General features: G+C 44.0%; 1 protein-coding gene across 4 annotated transcripts in view; it reads left to right on the top strand.

Annotated features, from left to right (window-relative positions):
* Window positions 1-16870, top strand: part of RUSC2 (RUN and SH3 domain containing 2) — a 71228-nt gene that overhangs the window by 32004 nt on the left and 22354 nt on the right. Inside the window, exon 1 of one of the 4 annotated variants that reach the window (XM_025360166.1) lies at window positions 16347-16828. The exons of the other annotated variants lie outside the window; for them this stretch is intronic. The gene's annotated coding sequence lies outside the window, so the exon portion shown is untranslated. Of the gene's footprint in view, window positions 1-16346; window positions 16829-16870 lie in introns of those variants that run through there. 4 annotated transcript variants of the gene reach the window in all.

Genomic DNA, 16870 nt, shown 5'->3' with positions numbered 1-16870 from the left:
ATACACAGGAAGAGTACAGTAGATGCTTGTGGCTGGATTACTTGCTTGCTTAATTGCCTCAAGATGATATTAATTGATAGCCTCAGGATAATTCTAGATCAGAGAATAGAGTACAGTATGTAAGAATTTACTTTGATTTGTTATGGTTTGAGCATTTCCAACCTTTGCTACTGGAATCAATCACACAGTCTGAGGTGAAAATTTAGCCAAAAGGAATTACCCTAACTGAGGTTGTCGCTGTTGGAGAGGATACCCAAGTAAGTCAGCACAAACAAAAGTACCTTCTGTTGATTTCCAAAGATTTGTATGATTTCAGTCCACCTCTGTCCCTAGTGTACTGAGGTGAAAGGTCAGCAGAGTGATTATTGGGAAGACCAGCCACAAAAGTGTACTAAAATCATACAGTCCTGTCTGTTGTTTAGTACTGCTTACTTTTGCTAAAAATTACCTTCTTGGACAGTTCCCAAAACTACTCACTGTCTTGATTGTGGGAAATGCAAAACTTTTCTCTGCTAAGCTATACTTATTAACAGCATCTAAACTGGTTTTTTTTTTTGTTTTTTTTTTTTTTTTGAGACGGAGTCTTGCTTTGTCGCCCAGGCTGGAGTGTGGTGGCGCGATCTCAGCTCACTGCAAGCTCCGCCTCCCAGGTTTACGCCATTCTCCTGCCTCAGCCTCCTGAGCAGCTGGGACTACAGGCGCCCGCCACCACGCCCAGCTAATTTTTTGTATTTTTAGTAGAGATGGGGTTTCACCGTGTTAGCCAGGATGGTCTCGATCTCCTGACCTCGTGATCCGCCCGCCTCAGCCTCCCAAAGTGCTGGGATTACAGGCGTGAGCCACCGCGCCTGGCCTGAACTGTTTATCTGCAGCCTGCAGTATACATCTGCATATCTTTTGTGAGGGTGACTTTGTTTTCAATTAGCTTATATGTTTTATAAAATTATAATGTTTTGTTTTTTATAAAGCTAAATAACAGGACATACATGAAAAAACCAGCCACATTCAAATAAAGTCTGTAAGTTCAGTTAATTGTAATGTTCTCAATGTTAATTGCTTTAACAAAGGTGCCTTGATTATGTAAGATGGTAACATTAGGGGAAATGGTTGAAGGACGTACAGGAACTCTGAACTATCTTTTCAACTTTTTATAAATCTAAATTATTCCAAAATAAGTAGTTAGCTTTTAAAAATTCATACACAGCAATAAAGGTCTTCACAATGAAAAAAAAAAAAAAAAGCCAAATAGTGGCTGGGCGTGGTGGCTCATGCTTAAAATCCCAGCACTTTGGGAGGCTGAGGTGGCTGGATCCTTGAGCCCAGGAGTTTGAGACCAGCCTGGGCAACATGGTGAAACCTTGTCTCTACAAAAAATACAAAAATTAGCCAGGCGTGTTGGTGTGTGCCTGTATTCCCAGCTACTCAGGAGGCTGAGGTGGAAGAAAGGCTTGAGCCCGGGAAGTGGAGGTTGCAGTGAGCCGAGATAGGGCCACTGCATTCCAGCCTGGGCAACAGAGGGAGACTCCATCTCAAAAAAAAAAAAAATTAAATAAAAGATTAAGCCAAATAGTGCCAAATCTGGGGCAGTCTGAACGTCAAAATCAGTAATGAATTATAACCCACTGACTTTTTTAAAATCCAGAAGTCCATATTTATACTAAATCAATAAATTAAGAAAGGAAGGAAAAGGGAAATCTTTTTTTTTTTTTTTTGAGATGGAGTCTCGCTCTCACCCAGGCTGGAGTGCAGTGACGCAATCTCAGCTCACTGCAAGCTCCGCCTCCTGGGTTCACGCCATTCTCCTGCCTCAGCCTCCCAGGTAGCTGGGACCACAGGCGCCCGCCACCTCGCCGGGCTAATTTTTTGTATGTTTAGTAGAGATAGGGTTTCACCGTGTTAGCCAGGATGGTCTCGATCTCCTGACCTCGTGATCCGCCCACCTCGGCCTCACAAAGTGCTGGGATTACAGGCGTGAGCCTCCGAGCCCAGCCGGGAAATCTTTTTTATGTTAGAATGCCAATTAATAAATGTAGAAGGAATAATAGAAAATTGTCATTTTTTGGCCAGGCACAGTGGCTCATGCCTGTAATCCCAGCCCTTTGGGAGGCTGAGGTGGGTGGATCACTTGAGGCCAGAAGTTTGAGACCAGCCTGGCCAACATGGTGAAACCCTGTCTCTGCTAAAAATACAAAAAATTAGCTAGGCGTGGGGCACATGCCTGTAATCCCAGCTACTCAGAAGGCTGTGGGAGACGGAGGTTGCAGTGAGCCAAGATTGCACCACTGCACTCCAGCCTGGGCAACAGGGTGTGCCTCTGCCTCAAAAAAACAAAACAAAAAAAACAAACCTGTCATTTTTCAACCATCATAGTAAATATCTGATTCAGATGAAACTCATCAATGGATGCTAAAATGATTGGATGAAAGTTTGATGGGGAACAGGTTATTTACCTAATCTAAGAGTAATCTCTCCATAGATTGCTTATTAATTAGATGAGAAAATCACTTTACAATTTAGAAACCTGACAGATACTATCTTAACGAAGGGCTAATTCAAAAGTAGCATCATCAATAAAGTGACAAAATGACCTCATGTGTTGGGTTTTGTCTTGTTTTGTTCTGCGTTGTGTTTCTCCTAGACTCCTATTTTATGTTTTTGTTGTACTCTTTGTTTTCTGTTGGAGGCTGTCCTCAAAAGTCTGGTAATCCCTTGGCTACTGATTTAAAAATGAGCCATTTAAAAACACTAGAGGTTCTGTGAGAGTGGAAAGATATATCAACTGGCAAACTTGTCTGGTGGGCAGGTGCAACAGGCTGGCCTTTTTTTGTGTGGGGAAACCCCCAGAGAATTTGACATTCTTTTCTCTGAGGTAGGTCAGTTTCTGCAGAGGAATAATCTACCAGGGTTAGAGTGGGATAAATAAGTCTGGCTGTTGGTATTATCCTGAAACAGAAGAAAGAAGTCTAGCAATTCTTTGGAGATTTTCACTTAACCCCCCAGTTTTCAGATTGGCCCCTCATCCTGCTTTCTTCCATGCCTTGTTTTCCTGAGTCGAATGCAGTTCCACTCAAGTTTCTCCAGAAATAAATCTCCAGTAATCTTGAAGAGCAGGAGACCAGTGGTCTCCTGACAGTATGGGGTTGTTGGTGGGGACTGGGAGTCTAATTACTTCTTCCACAAACTTTAACCAACATCCCAATTTTTTTTTTTTCCTTGAAAAAGAATTTTTGGTCGAGCATGGTGGCTCATGCCTGTAATCCCAGCACTTTGGGAGGCCGAGGCAGGCGGATCACCTGAGGCCAGAAGTTCAAGACCAGCCTGGCCTACACGGCAAAACCCCGTCTCTACTAAAAATACCAAAATCAGCCTGGCGTGGTGGTGCACTCATGCAGTCGCAGCTACTGGGGCGGCTAAGGCAGGAGAATTGCTTGAACCCGGGAGGTGGAGGTTGCAGTGAGCTGAGATCGCATCACTGCACTTCAGCAAGCCTCAGCCAGCTTTTGAACATATTTTTTAGGCCAGGTGTGGTGGCTTCTGCCTGTAACCCCAGCACTTTGGGAGGTCTAGGTGGGCAAATTGCTTGAGCTCGGGAGTTTGAGACTAGCCTGGTCAACATGATGAAACCTTATCTACCAAAAAAAAGAAAAGAAATACAAAAATTAGCTGGGTGTGATGGCACGTGCCTGTAGTCCCAGCTACTTGGGTGGTGGCCATGCAGAGTGAGTTCCTAGCATTTTTTGGAGTAATAACAGTGCTTTATATTTCTATAAAATGGTCAGTTGACAGAGCATTTTCACGTACTGTTTTGAATAGACCACTGTTCAGATCTATAGTAGGGGGCATGTTTCCCCCTAGCCTTCAACTCCCCATAAAGTAGCCTGGTCCAGGCACAGGAAGACTCAGTAACCAATGTTTATATTCATGCCTGCTTTATTTTGAGCACTCCTGGATCTCTCTATTGCTTAGGAAAGCTGCCCAGATCACTACTGACTTCTGGAGGATTCTGGGATTGAGGAGTGGGGAAAGGTATCCATATCCAGTCTTTTCATGTTTCTCTAAGGTTACCGACCTATTTTGGTCACAGTTGTGTAATCTCCTTTGTGGGGGTTTTGGATATTAACCAACATCTTATCACTTAATAATAGTATTATACTTACTGGGTATTTACTATATGTCAGGCACAATTTAAGTGCTTGATAATATTAATTCACTTAATGTAGTTGGTGGTATTTTTATCACCATTCTACAGGAAATGGGGGCAGGGAAAGGCAAGATAACAGGCCTAGGATCATACAACACTCAAACAGATATTACCGCATTTTGTAACTGTTAAATTTATTGCATTCAGATTTTACTTGGCGGAGTACAGTGGCTCATGCCTGTAATTCCAGAGCTTTGGGGGGCTGAGGCAGGAAGATCACTTAAGCCCAGGAGTTCAAGGTTGCAGTAAGCTAGGATGGTGCCACTGCAGCCCGGGCAAAAGAAAGAGAGACCCTGTCTCAAAACAAAATAAAAGCCACACAAAAAATTTTTACTGATGTACAGTTTAGATACTTGTTACTGATATTCTTTATCCTGAGATAGTTTTACTTCCTGAATTCATGGATTCATGTTTTCTAATAACTTCTGAAATATTATCTGTCATTATCTCTTCAAATATTACCTCTCCTTGATTCTCTACCAAAGATTCTAAGTATATTAAACATTTTTATTCTGTCTTATCTCTTAACTTCTCATTCACTTTTCTGTTCTCTGTTTTTTCGTGCTGTGTTCTATGTGATTTCTTCAGATTGATCTTCCAGTTCACTAATTCTCACTTCAACTTCGTCTTTTCTGGTGTTAAATTTGTCCTTTCATTTTGTTTTGTTTTGTTTTTTTCTTTTTTGAGACAAGGTCTCGCTGTGTCACCCAGGCTGGAGTGCAGTGGTACTTTCAGGGCTCACTTTAGCCTCAATCTCCCAGGCTCAAGCAGTCTTCTAACTACAGCCTTCTAAGTAGCTGGGACTACAGGTGTACACCACCACACTCTGCTTGCTTGCTTGCATATGTATGTACATGTGTATGTATCTAGTGACAGAGTCTTGCTATGGTGCCCAGGCTCTTACCAAATTCCTGGCCTCAAGTGATCCTCCTGCCTCAGCCTCCCAAAGTGCTGGGATCACAGGTATAAGTCACTGTACCTGGCTGAGTTTTTATTTTAATAATTGTTTTTCTAACTTCTAAACATATTTCATTCTTTTTCAGATCTGCCTGGTTATTTCTAATAATTCATTGCCACTCACTTACCTTTGAGATTTATCTTTTAAAACATTTCACACATAGCTGATTTATATTCTGTAACTGACATTTTTGGTATCTGAAGTTCTTGCAATCTAAATATATTATTTATTGTTTTCTCTGTTATGTGCTCATGGCATCTTTGTGATCATTAATTCTAATTTTTGTTGCTCTTTAATTTTGAGAATTCTGTTGACTTAGGTTGGGAAATATTTTCCCCCAGAGAAAATTCATATCTGCTTCTACCAAAAGCTGTGGAACACCACCTACCGTGGATCATGATGAACTTCCTTCAGGCTTCCCTGTTTCTGCTTAATGCAGAACTCTCAGGTTTAGCCCCCTCACCCTTGAGGGGGCTAAGTCTTCCAGTGGCGCAAGTCTTATCATCTTGGCTGCAGTGATGCTCTGGGAATTGGCCCACAGGGAACCCTGGTCCTCCCCATTGCTTACTGCATAGCTCATGAATTTTTCTCTTTTTGGGGAACTGGGTAGTCACAGAGATGTCTCCTATATACTGAGAGACCTGAAATGCTTTTAAAAGTATATATTGCCCAGGCACTGTGGCTCATGCCTATAATCCCAGCGCTTTGGAAGGCTGAGGCAGGAGGATTCCTTGAGGCTGGAAGTTCAAGATCAGCCTGGGCAACATAGCAAGATGCCATCTCTACAAAAAATTTGAACATTAGCCAGGCATGGTGGCACATGCTTGTAGTCCCACCTACTTGTGGGAGCTGAGGCAGGAGAATTGCTTGAGCCCAGCTCAAGGTTGCAGCGGGCTATGATTGGGCCACTGCACTCCAGCCTGGGTGACAGAGTGAGACCCTATTCCCTTAAAAAATACATATATATATATATTATATAGGATCTCATATTTCACATATTTTGCAGTGAAAGGGGCCCTGTAATGTCTTGATTACCATAATGTGGGAAGCAGAATTCTCTTTATGTGATTTGGTATCCTTTTTTTTTGAGATGGAGTCTTGCTCTGTCACCCAGGCTGGAGTGCAATGATACTATCATAGCTCACTGGAGCCCAAAACTCTTGGGTTCAAGTCAGCCTCCTACCTTAGCCTCCCAAGTAGCTAGGACCATAGGCATGTGCCACCACATCCAGCCAATTTTTAAATTTTTGTGTTGACAGTGTCTCGCTTTATTGCCCAGGCTGGTCTTGAACGTCTAGGCTCAAGCAGTCTTCCCTCCTCAGTCTCTCAAAGCACTGATATTTTACTTTTTAAATTAGCTTAAAAGGGCCGGGCATGGTGGCTCATACCTGTAATCCCAGCAGTTGAGAAGACCAAAATGGGAGGCTCACTTGAGGCCAGGAATTCGAGACAGACCTGGCTGACATAATGAGACCCCCCATCTCTAAAAACATAAATTTAAAAAAAAATTTTTTTTTTAAGTTTAAAAAAGAAAAAAAATAAATAAATTAGCTTAAAAGGCTTTTTCGATACCATTGTGTATACCTTGTATACACAATTTTAATGGTTCTATTATATTCCATTACATGGGTAGCTCACTAGCCATTTTTTCATTGGATACTTAGAATATTCTCAATTTTTCTCTGTTGCAGCTAATATTGCAGTGAACATCATTGGGGAAATATGAGGCAAATCGAGGAGGGTAGAGATATAAAGAAAATGGATAACTGTTATTCTGGGGCAAGAGTTGCAAACTCAGATGCCTTATAGGAGCCAGACAAATAATGCAAATAAGTAAAATGAACCAGCTGCCATGAGGAGTGGTGGGAACGTGGCAAACTGAAGGTCACATGCTCATCTATTGAGGGGAGCCACTTCTCAGCTCCAGCTGATTGTTATCATGTAGGAATGAGGGCTTAGTATAGCCAGTCCTTTTTTTTTTTTTCAAGCAAGACAAGATGGAAATCTAGACTTTTTTCTAGAAATCTCCAAAATGTTTATGGTGGCATTTTTACTATACAAAGCACATAAAACCTATTGACATACTAGATGTGACAGTCAGGCTGTCACTTTGCAGCCTTTGCTAATGTTTATGATGGCATTTTTACTGTGGAAGCCACATAAACCTATTGACACACTAGATGTGATAGTCAGGCTGGCACTTTGCAACCTTTACAGCCTTTGCTCCAGGGTCATGACTGTGGATATAAATGGGAGGGAATGTACTGACTGAAGACATAGCTGCTCAGTGATGTTTCCATTCTCAGAATGAGCATGGAGTGTAATGAAGGGTTTAAGATCTCGGCATTAAATATTTATTTACTAAGCACTTTACTATGGCTTGGCTTTCAGTTTTTCTTCTTCCTTACCTTCTTCTTCTTCATCAAATATGCCATTCTCAGAAGAGGCTGACCTTCTCAAAGCCAGCTGGGCTCCATTTCACCTGCTGTGCTTGCCATCCATTCAGTAGCTTTGTTTTTGTTTGTTTTTGAGACTGGGCCTTGTTCTGTTGTCCAGGCTTGAGGGCAGTGGCACAATCTCCACTCACCGCAACTTCTACCTCCCGAGCTCAAGCCTTCCTCCCACCTCAGTCTCCCAAGTAGCTAGGACTACAGGTGCATACCAGCAAACCCAGCTGATTTTTGTATTTTTTATAGAGATGGGGTTTCACCACGTTGCCCAGGCTGGTCTTGACTCATAAGCTCAAGCAATCCGCCCACCTCAGCCTCCCAAAATGCTGGGATTACAGGTGTGAGCCACCCCACCCGGCCAGCCATTCAGTAGCTTTATCAGACATCATTGGTCCTCCACTATGTACCAAGGCCCTTTGCTCAGAATTACGTATCAATGTATAACACACAGTTCCACCATCTAGAAGTGTACTGTCATTAAGAGATAATAAAATGGCCAAGTCTTGATACCAAATGAGTTGTACATATAATTGGTATTGAAGAAGTTTAGGAGAATGATTTCCATGAGAAAGAAAAGTGCTTTCAGATATGGTAGAATTTGAGCCACATCCTTAAAATGAAGGGTGGGAGGGAATGGGGAGAACATTCCAGATACCTTCCCAGTGAGTAAGCCAAAACTCAGGGTATATTCGGCATGTGACGGGAATGTGGTTGGATAGGTAGAAAGGAACTTTTGGGGTTTTTGGTTGTTTTTTATTTTTGTTTTTTTCTGAGACTGAGTCTCACTCTGTCACCCAGGCTGGAGTACAGTGGCACAATCTCTGCTCGCTGCAACCTCCGCCTCCTGGGTTCATGGCAATTCTCCTGCCTCAGCCTTCCAAGCAGCTGGGATTACACGCACACACCACCACACCTGGCTAATTTTTGTGTTTTGTAGAGACAGGGTTTCACCATGTTGGCCAGGCTGGTCTCGAACTCCTGACCTCAAGTGATCTGTGTGCCTTAGCCTCCCAAAGTGCTGGGATTACAGGTGTGAGCCACTGCGCCTGGCCGGTAGAAAGGAACTTTGAACGCCACATTAAAGAATTTGGGGCTGGGCACAGTGGCTCACGCCTGTAATCCCAGCACTTTGGGAGGCTGAGGCAGATGGATCACAAGGTCAGGAGATCTAGACCATCCCGGCTAACACGGTGAAACCCCGTCTCCACTAAAAAATACAAAAAAATTAGCCAAGGGTGGTGTTGGGCGCCTGTAGTCCCAGCTACTCTGGAGGCTGAGGCAGGAGAATGGCATGAACCTGGGAGGCGGAGCTTGCAGTGAGCTGAGATTGCACCACTGCACTCTAGCCTGGGCGACAGAGCAAGACTCGGTCTCCAAAAAAAAAAAAAAAGAATTTGGATTTATCCTGTAGACAGTAGGGAGCCACTGAAGATATTTTAGTAGTAGAGTGACTTGTTGAAGGAAGTTGAGGAGATTACTCTTGTGTCTGTATATGTGATAGCTGGGAACCAAGAGACAATGAAGGTAAGAAAACTAAGTTAGAAGACTATATAACTCAGAGGAGAGGTAATACAGGCCTGAATTTGGAGGATAGAGTGGGGATATGAACTGGAGAGGCAATAGAGGAAGTGGTTAAGAATACTGACTCTGGAATCATACAGGTCTTTATCTGAGTCCCAGCTTAGACATTTACTGACTGAGTTACATTGGGAAGATTATTTAATATCCCTGAGCCTCAGATTTCTCATTCATGAAGAATAATAACACCTAGCTTAGAGAGTGGTTATATGGATTAAATGAGATAATGTAAGTAAGTGTTTAGCATAGTAGTGGAAACATAGTAAAAACAAGAAATTATTGGGCTGGGCATGGTGGCTCATGCCTGTAATCCCAGCATTTTGGGAGGCCAAGGCGGGTGGATCATGAGGTCAGGCGATCAAGACCATCCTGGCTAACACAGTGAAACCCCGTCTCTACTAAAATACAAAAAAATTAGCCAGGTGTGGTGGCGGGCGCCTGTAGTCCCAGCTACTCAGGAGGCTGAGGCAGGAGAATGGTGTGAACCCAGAAGAAGGAGCTTGCAGTGAGCCGAGATCGTGCCACTGCGCTCTAGCCTGGGCAACAGAGCAAGACTCTGTCTCAAAAAAAAAAAAAAAAGAAAGAAAGAAAGAAATTATTAAGTCAATGCCCGAAATATTGGAAGGAAGACTCAGCATCACTTGGTAATTGTCTGAATGTAAAGAGAGTCCAGATGACTCTTTTATTTTCAAGTACAGGCAGTCCAAAGAGACCTAATTTGAAATTTTAAAAATTGATTTGGTTTTAGATGTGTTGAATTTGAGGTAATAGTAAGTATCTGATAGGCTATTGGAGATTTGATTCTGGAAGTTCAGGAAGAATATAAGATTTGGAAATCAACAGCAAAGATAATGGGAAATACTAAAGACTGTTCAGATTGAAAAGACTTCAGATCTGAACCTTGCTGTATATTTGCATTTAAATATGGGCCCGGTATTGTTTTATTAAACAACGAAGAAGGAATTATCTAAGAAGCAGAACTAGGAGGATTGGTTTACAGAAGCCAAAAGGGGCCGGCATGATGGCATGTGCCTATAATCTCAGATATCTCATTCACGAAGGATAATGTTTAAATGTTATAAGAAACCCTGTCTCTACCAAAACCACAAAAATATAGCTGGCTGTGGTGGTATGCACCTGTAATGCCAGCTACTTGGGAGGCTGAGGAACGAGAATCACTTTAACCTGGGAAGTGGAGGTTACAGTGAACCAGGGTCAGCCACTGCACTCCAGCCTGGGTGACAGAGCGAAACTGTCTTAAATGTCTCAAAAAAAAAGAAAAGCCAAAGGGAAAGAGGAGTTGAATAGGAAAGGATGACTGCTGATAGTGTCAGATGATTCCAATATTATAAGTTAAAAATTATAACACAGCTCAAATGTTGTAAGAAAAAAGATTTCTGGTGGTTAAGAAACGATGAAAGAGAGAGTAGAGAGAGAATTTTAAGAGTCCATTTGTTAAGGAATTTTGGTGTCAAGGCTGGGTGTGGTGGCTCACACCTGTAATCCTAGCACTTTGGGAAGCCTAGGCAAGCAGATTGCTTAAGCTCAGGAGTTCGAGACCAGCCTGGGCAACATGGCGAAACCCCGTCTCTACTAAAAAATACAAAAAATAGCCAAGCATAGTGGCGCATGCCTATAATTCCAGCTACTCAAGAGGCTGAGGCACGAGAATCGCTTGAACCCAGGAGGCGGAGGTTGCAGTGAGCCGAGATCACGCCACTGCACTCCAGCCTGGGTGACAGAGCGAGACTCAAAAAAAAAAAAAAAAAAAAAGAATTTGGTGTTGAAAAAAGAAAGAGAGGACTCTCTGACTCTGATGTCCTTGGATTGACGTGCAGTGATATCCTCTGCTTTCTGGTACCCTGACATTCCACCTCTTACCCATACCCCGTTATGGGGTTCTCAAAGACTTTGGCCTCTGTGGATCTGAGCAATACCACTCAAGCTCCTACAGCAGCTGCCACTGTTTTTAACAGCTTTATTGAAATATAATTGACATATCTACATTTCACCATTTAAAGTATACAATTCAATTGTTTTAGTATATTCACAGAGTTGTGCAACTATGACTGTAGTCTAATTTTGGAACATTTCATCATTCCCAAAAGAAACCCCACACCCATTAGCAGGCACTCCCCATCTCTCTGCCTCTCCAGCCTCTGGCAGCCACTGATCTACTTTTCGTCTCTATAGATTTGCCTTGTCTGGACATATCATGTAAATGGAATGAAACAATATGTGACTTTCTGTGTTTCTTCTTTCACCGAGCATGTTTTCAAGGTTCATCCATGTTGGAGCACTTATCAGGACTTCATTCCCTTTTATTGCTGAATTAATTCATTGTGTGTACCACCTTTTATTTATCCCTTCTGTTGATGAACATTTTGGTTGCTTTGCTCCTAGTTTTTGACTATTACGAATACTACTACTAGGAATACTCATATACAAGCTTCTGTGTGGATGTTTTTTGTTTCTTGTAGGTATACACCTAGAAGCAGAATTGCTGGGGTCATATGGTAACTCTTTAACTTTTTGAGAAACTGCCAGAACTGTTTTTCCAAAGTGGTTGCGCCATTTTACAGTGCCCTCAGCAATGTGTGAGAGTTCAATTTCTACACATCATTGTCAACATGTGTGACTGCTTGCCTTTTTTTATTTTAGCCATTCTAGTGGGGTCAAGTAGTATCTCACTTTAGTTTTGATTTGTACTGCCTAATGATTAATGATGTTAAGCATTTGTTTATATAAGTACTTGTTGACCATTTGTGTGTCTTCTTCGGGGAAATGTTTATTCAAATCCTTTGCCCAGCCAGGCATGGTGGCTCATGCCTGTAATCCCAGTACTTTGGGAGGCCGAAGCAGGAGGATCACTTGAGCTCAGGAGTTTTGGACCAGTCTGGGCAACATAGTGAGACCCCCATCTCTACAAATAATACACACACATACACACACACAAATCCTTTGCCCATTTTTATTTATTTACTTATTTATTTTTTTGAGACAGGTTCTCACTCTGTCACCCAGGCTGGAGTGCAGGAGTGCAATCTTAGCTCACTGCAACCTCTGCCTCCCAGGTTCAAGCACCTCTTGTGCCTTAGCCTCCCAAGTAGCTGGGATTACAGGTATGCACCATCACACCCAGCTAATTTTTACGGGTTTCACAATGTTGGCCAAGCTGGTCTCGAACTCCTGACCTCAAGTGATCTGCCTGCCTTGGCCTCCCAAAGCTCTGGGATTACAGGTGTGAGCCACCATGCCCGGCCCCCTTTGCCGATTTAAAAATTTGATTATTTGTCTTTTTACAACTGAGTTGTAAGTGTTTTGAATTATATTCTGGACAGAAGTCCCTTATCAGATATATGATCTGCAAATTTTCTCACATTCTGTGGGTTGTCTTTTGACTCTTTTTTTTTTTTTTTTTGAGACAGAGTCTAGCTGTGTCGCCCTGGCTGGAGGGCAGTGGCCGGATCTCAGCTCACTGCAAGCTCCGCCTCCCGGGTTTAGGCCATTCTCCTGCCTCAGCCTCCTGAGTAGCTGGGACTACAGGCGCCCGCCACCTCGCCTGGCTAGTTTTTTGTAATTTTTAGTAGAGACGGGGTTTCACCGTGTTAGCCAGGATGGTCTCGATCTCCTGACCTCATGATCCGCCCGTCTCGGCCTCCCAAAGTGCTGGGATTACAGGCTTGAGCCACCGCGCCCGGCCTTGACTCTCTTGATTGTGTCCTTTGAAGAACAAAAGTTTTAAATTTTTATGAAGTCTAGTTTATTTATTTTTCTATTTTCTCATTTTGCCAGCAGGAAGTCAAAGTTTTTCTGTTTTTTTCTTTTGTCACTTATATATTTTATATCATGTCTAAGAATGCGTTGCCTAACTCTAGGTTACAAAGAATTACTTCTTTGTTGCCTAAGCTTCTTTTTTTTAGATATGGAGTCTCGCCCTTGTTGTCCAGGCTGAGGTGCAGTGGTGCAATCTCGGCTCACTGCAACCTCCGCCTCCTGGGTTCAAGTGATTCTCCTGCCTCAGCCTCCCGAATAGCTGGGGTTACAGATGCCCACCACCACACCCAGCTAATTTTTGTATTTTTAGTAGAGATAAGGTTTCACCATGTTGGCCAGGCTGGTCTTGAACTCCTGACCTCAGGTGATCGGCCCACTTCGGCCTCCCAAAGTGCTGGGATTACAGGCGTGAGCCACCGTGCCCGGCCGCCTAAGCTTCTTTTTAACAGATTTTTTTTTTCCCCACATGAAAAACAGTCTTCTCTTCCAAGCTTATTTAGTCAAGTCTACCCACCACTTATTCTGATTTACACACAAGGAGCATCTCTTTTTAGATTATTCTTGTTCAACAAGACTTCCATATGCCAAGCATAAGACACCTTCTGAATGCCAAGCACTATGCTAGGTTTTATGGGAAACACAAAATAAAAATGATATTGTCTTATATACTGGATAATGGAGATGCACAGATGACTATAACCCCGACTTTGCAGTCTAGAAGAGATGTTAAGGCAGATAGGCAAAAAAGAACAATAACCATGTTAAATGACATGATTTACTTAATCAAAACTTCTCAGGGACTGATTCTAGTTGCTGATGAAGTTCGCCATTAATATGCAATGCAATGAGAAAAGTACAGTATGCTCTTTCTTATAAAGTTATGATCATTGATGTAAAGTTTTGTAATGATGCTACTTGACAATATAAGAAGTTGGCCTTGCAGTGAGCTGAGATCCGGCCACTGCACTCCAGCCTGGGCGACAGAGCGAGACTCCGTCTCAAAGAAAAAAAAAAAAGAAGTTGGCAATCCAATATTGATCCCCCTGTTTTTTGTGGAAGTTGTTTTCTTGTCTGTAAAATCAACCACCTGCAACCACTGGTTCAGAGGACAGATTATTTCTGGCTCTGGGGTAGTCAGAGGAGACTTGATGGAGGAGTTGCTCTGGGCCTGGTAGGTTTGGATAATTTTGAACAGGGCCAAGTGTAACAGGAAGGAGAGTCTGAATGAACAAATGCAGCAGAGTGGAAATGATCTTCTGAAACATGTTTCAGGGATTGCATGATGGGAAACCAAGGTTGAGTGGAGTAGACAGCCGAGGGTGGGCACGGTGGCTCACACCTGTAATCCTAGTACTTTGGGAGGCCGAGGCACGTGGATCACCTGAGGTCAGGAGTTCAAAACCAGCCTGGCCAACATGGCAAAACCCCATCTCTTCTAAAAATATAAACCTTAGCCGGGTCATGGTGGTGGGTGCCTGTAATCCCAGCTACTCAGGAGGCTGAGACAGGAGAATCACTTGATCCCGGGAGACGGAGGTTGCAGTGAGCCAAGATCATGCCACTGCACTCCAGCCTGGATGACAAGAGTAAAACTCAAAAAAAAAAAAAAAAAAAAAAAGAGTAGATAGCCGAGATGGATGACCTCTAAAGCCAAAATGAGGAGGCTCAACTTGATTCTCTGGGTAATGAGAAACCATTAAAACGGCCAGGAGGAGTGGCATGTTGAAGAAAGGTGGTGCTTTAGGGAGATGAATCTGGTAGTACTAAAAAGTAAATTACAAGTGGGGAGACTAGTTAGGAGGTGGTTGAGGTTTATAATGTAACAGTATTTGTGTTTTGTTTCTGGCTGGAAAATAATTTGATCTTTCCTCAAAAGCCCTAGATCTTTGGCAGTAGTGGTTAGGAAGTAAGTGGCAAGGTTGTCTGTGATGTAGTGAATTAAGCCAGGCACTAGAGGTCTGAGAGCTGCCACCTTCCATAGGCAACTGGAAACACTGGCTGTCCAGCACAATGCATGACTTAGCCTCACAGAAATTTCAGAGTCAAAGACCCTGGGCCCAGAGCTCTCATGGTAAGAAGCTTGAACTCCAAATGCTTGGTCATGAAGATTAACTTTGCCCTAACCTACAGATGCTTATCCAACCCTGCTTTGTGTTCTGTATCAGCTAGGCAAGAGGAAGGCAGAGTGACACCATTTCCTCACCTTTCAGTGGCTGGCTAGGAACAGCAGTCTCCCTCCTTCCTTCCCTTCCTCACTGTTTCCTGCTTTATAGGATCAAGGGGCCATGGCTGCTCAAACAAGTCAAGGCTGGAGATGGATCTTTGTGTCTTTGTGTGTTTTTGTTCTCTCTACAATTGACTCAGCTGAACATGGTGTCAGTGGACACATGGGTGTCATAGGGAATAGGAGAAACAAGAAAGGAAAAGAAGTTACATCTCTTCCGGATCCTGAGGGATAACTGTTACGGTCTTGGCCAGTGGTTTCTCCAAAGGCTTCTTTCTAAGGCCCTGAAATCCGAGGGCATGGCTGTGGAGTCCAGATAGTAGTCACCTTGGGAGGAGCCCTAGGCAGGGCTAGTGTTTGGGGACCAACCCCTGCTTGAGACTATCTCTGTATTCAAGCGTAGCAGCAGGGAGCAGTGACACGAAGTGGACAGAGACCTCACCGCAACTTCCTGTACAACTGGCTCTAGCTGCAGTTTCTTCCTTTTTTCCTTATTCCCACAGAATTGGCCCAGAACCTGAGGAGGGTGGAGCAGGGAAGGAGCAGAGGACTCTGTAGGTCTCCAAGCAGAACTGAGATTTTTCTCTGGCCTAGGAGAGACCACTGTCCCCTGCCTTCCTTTCCCTGGGAAGATAGGCTTCCTGGCCTCTCAGCCCAGCTAGAGGGATTCTGCCTCCACACAAACCCAGCTGGACCCAGCTGAGCACTGACTGAGAACCGATGTATGTGAGAGGGGCCAGTTCTACTTCAGCCACAGCGAGTAGACCTCTGAAGACCCAGGGAACTGAATTGAATACCGTGTTAGGAAGAGGGCCTGCAGCCTCCAGGTCCTTAAGACTTACCACCCCAGTGTACAGAAGCCTGCCTAGCACCCTGTCTCTCTAGGAAGGCCAGTGCTAAGACTCGTGGGCCATCCACCAGGACTGAGTTCAAGTTACTGCTAGCAGAATAGTGACTGGTCCCTGCAGCCTCCCTTCTGGGCTTCAGGAATCCCCTCCCAGGCTGACTGCCCCACCCTGAGGCTAGTCTGGAATCCTGGTTAGAGGAAAAAGCTGGAAAACAGAGTCCTTCACAATGGGCAAAAAGAGGAGGGAGAGGTTTCTGGTTAAGATATAAAAGGAGGAGCCTAAAGAAGGAAGGAAGCTCCAAGGCTCTGCCCAGACATCTTCCCTGAGACGCCTAAGGACAAAAGAGGAGCTAGACACAACTCTCCCCATTTTTCCTTTGCTGTCTTGAGAGTTCTCCATCTTCCAGCACTGACTGCCCTCTGTGGCTGGCTCCTTTCTCTACCCTCCCCCTTCCCTAGGCTAAAGGGCCCACAGGGACTGGAAGGGAGGGAGGCTGAGTGGCTGTGCTGTGGGCCTGCCTGCTCCTTTCCCTTCCCCCTTCCCTTAGCAGCAACGTCACCGCATCACCAGCAGCCGCGGCAGCAGCACGGAGACTGGGGCTGGGATTGCGCAGCCTCCCTGCATTAGCAACGATGCCATTGTATTAGCAGAAATCAGATCTTAGGAAATCGGTCCAGTTCCCCTGTGTGGTCCCGTGGAACAGTGTCTCAGCTGGAACTGTCGAGATAGAGCTTGGTCGGAGTGCAAAAGGGACAGACACATCAGGGGTCCAGCTCAAGGCTCCTGACAAAGGTATGGCTCAGGGAGCTGGGGGAGGGGCAGGGCAGAGATGCT

This window comes from Theropithecus gelada, chromosome 15, assembly GCF_003255815.1.
Source record: "Theropithecus gelada isolate Dixy chromosome 15, Tgel_1.0, whole genome shotgun sequence".
Taxonomy (NCBI): Eukaryota; Metazoa; Chordata; class Mammalia; order Primates; family Cercopithecidae; genus Theropithecus; species Theropithecus gelada.
The sequence above is the reverse complement of the archived record's forward strand: the minus strand, read 5'-3'. Positions and strand labels throughout refer to the sequence as shown.